The sequence below is a fragment of the Calonectris borealis genome, chromosome 22 (assembly GCF_964195595.1).
Source record: "Calonectris borealis chromosome 22, bCalBor7.hap1.2, whole genome shotgun sequence".
In the NCBI taxonomy this organism is placed as follows: Eukaryota; Metazoa; Chordata; class Aves; order Procellariiformes; family Procellariidae; genus Calonectris; species Calonectris borealis.
In genome coordinates, this window is record NC_134333.1 from 4,274,642 (window position 1) to 4,277,344 (window position 2,703).

Below are 2,703 nucleotides of genomic sequence, written 5' to 3' on the forward strand. Positions count from 1 at the left end.
GGGAGTCCCACCCTCCCCTTCCTCCCCCTTTTTCCCTCAGCAGACTGGAAGAGTTGCCACAGAAGGAAGGAGGACTCGGAGGCCCAGGCTTGAATGCAGCACAACTTTAATGAGTCTAAAGAAGAAAAGGAGGTGGCTCACAGGGAGCACGAGGGGCAGCCACTAAGATGCGGTGGAACTCCTGCAGGGTGTCCTGCCCTGCAGAGGGAGGGAGACCAACAGGTCCCCACAAGGCTAGCGTTGGGAGGTGGCAACAGGAAAGGTAAGGAAGAGAGAGAAGAGAGTAGAAGAAGGAAACAAAGTCCCAAAGCTCTAAATACAATGCCCTGAAACTCTATCTCCTGTCCAGCACCATGTTCTGAGGTCTTGGAGGTTCTTGCCCAAGGATGTTGCCAGCAGCTCTAGCAGGGCCGACATCTGTTGCCGCAGTAGCGGCTGTAAATGCAGGAGAGGTCACAGCACGGAGTGTTGATGGGCACTCCATCACAGCTGAGGATGCTGCCAACAGCAGCAGAGGTGGAGGATCCCACAACAGTGTTCTGTGGGTAGGAGCTGAGGATGGGGCCGGGCAGGGTCACCACCACGAGAGGGGGCTGGATGACGACGTTGGAGTTCTGGCACTGCCTGACACAGGGCTCATTGCAGCTGTTGGCCAGCGGGGTCGGGCCACAGGGCTGGCAGGGCTGGCAAGGTTGGCAGGGTTGGCAGGGCTGGCAGGGCTCGCAGGGCTGGCAGGGTTGGCAGGACTTGCAGGGCTCGCAGGGTTGGCAGGACTTGCAGGGGTCGCAGGGCTGGCACTTCTCGTAGCAGGACATGTCTCTGGGTCAGAGGAGCACCTGGGAGAGAGGGCAGGGAGAAGCAGAAAATGAGGACACATGGGGAGCAGCACTGCATCCAACCACAGCGGAGTCAAGATACCTCCTGGCCCAGCATACGCTGCCCAGCTCAAAGCCCCGGAGACTCCTCACTAAGTCCCAGCCTCTCTCTGCGGAAGACCTGCTCTCCCCTTCCCTCTCCCATGAGAAGCAGCTCCCAGCCCTGGGCTAGGACAGCCCCTGTCAGCTGAGACACACAGGGAGGAAAGACCTGGTCTTGAAGGAGGAGGAGAAGAGGCTTCACACTCACCTGATTCCCAAGGAGAAGGAGGCGAGAGAAGTGGATGAGAGAGCAGAGAGCAGGGCTGCCTTTTATAGTAGTCCTGCACTGCCTCAGGCCCAGAGGCACCCTTTGTGGAAGTAATAATTTTCTGACCAGCTCATGCCACATGCTTTCCCATATGAAGGCTTCCGTAAGTGTCGGGATGAGAGGCCCGAGGATTTCCGGGGCAGAAACACGTCAGCGCAGGCAGAAGACTCAGCTCAAGTCCTGATGACATCCCATGCAGGCAGGTGATGTGCACCTGGGTCATTCCTGTGGGCTTGTTTGTGACCAAGTTGTCAAGAAATGGGCACCGCTCTCATATTGCTCGTCCAGATGCCCACGGACTGCCATGTGAGAGGAGATGCCATATCCTCTTCTCTTGCTCCCCCCATCTCTCTGTGAAGGTCACTCACGCAGGTGGGCTTCTGCTGGGATGGTTTGACACTGCTGCAACACTAACACTAGTAGTTTCAGGACAATTTTGCTGGGCCCATTTGCCTCATCCCTCTCTGTGCAGCCTCTGTGGCTCCTCAGGCAACACCATGAGCATGTCTGGGGCCCGGTCCTTCCCTGCGGTACTTGAGTCCTGTTCTGCCACTGTGGTCCCCAGCATCTCCTCAGCAGTGTCCACAGTTGCTGATATTTTCCTGGCTTTAGGTGAGCATACAGAGTTTTGCATGGTTCCATGCAGGCATGCATGAGCACACGTGTGTCAGTCTGTACTTGGGTGAGCCTCATCATGAGGGCATGGGCAGGTCATAGGAGGGGGACTTTGCCCTGGTGTGTCCATGAGCACCGCAGAGTAGCACGTTGCCCTTGCCAGAAGGAGCCCATCTACAGCTGAATGGTGGAGCCTTTGGCCTGGCAGAGAGGTGCCCAGAGAACTGAACTGTAGTCTCTGCCTCCTGTGCCCTCCCTTTCTTGCTTTATGTACACGGAGAAAGGCCAAGAAAGCCTGCCCACCTATGCAGGCCATCATCCCTGAATGTATTCCCTTATAATGCAGTGTTGCTGGTGACTGGGATGGGACTAAGGCTCCTTATGTCCATGCCAATGCCAGATGCACCTCTAGAGCTCATCAGCCTGGTGCTGAGGCAGAAGCAGAGGCTGAGACCTTGCACCAAATGGGTATTGGACTAAAGGGACCGGGGTGCAGATGTTGCTCTGCTGTGAGATATAGGACAGACTTTCTGCACGGCACAGGGGGAGTCAAACAGCTTTGGGTCAAACTCCTTTGGTGTTCCAGCACCAGGACTTCCATGTCCCCCATAAAAAAATGAATCTGAGTGCCCAGCAACGGTGTCTGTGAAGGCAGGGACATGTGATTTAGGGCAAATCACTAAAACTCTGCTGCTTTTTCATGAGCAGATCGGGACAAGTCCCTCTTTGTGCGGAAATGAACTGTTGTGTACTGACCGCAACCCCCAATTCTGCATCCCACCACGCTGCTTATGGGTTGAGGAAATAGAAGAGCAGTGAATGAAGGAGGGAAGTTGGGACTGTGAGATGGGGATGGAGTAAAGGTATTTTAGGTTTTTTTTTTGCTGTTTCTCACCATCCTGT

At 55.3% G+C, this 2,703-nt stretch overlaps 1 pseudogene; it reads right to left on the reverse strand.

The window, feature by feature from the left end:
* Window positions 1-401: 401 nt before the first annotated feature.
* On the reverse strand, window positions 402-1,259 carry LOC142092163 (feather keratin Cos1-1/Cos1-3/Cos2-1-like; annotated as a pseudogene).
* Between the last annotated feature and the right edge of the window lie 1,444 nt (window positions 1,260-2,703).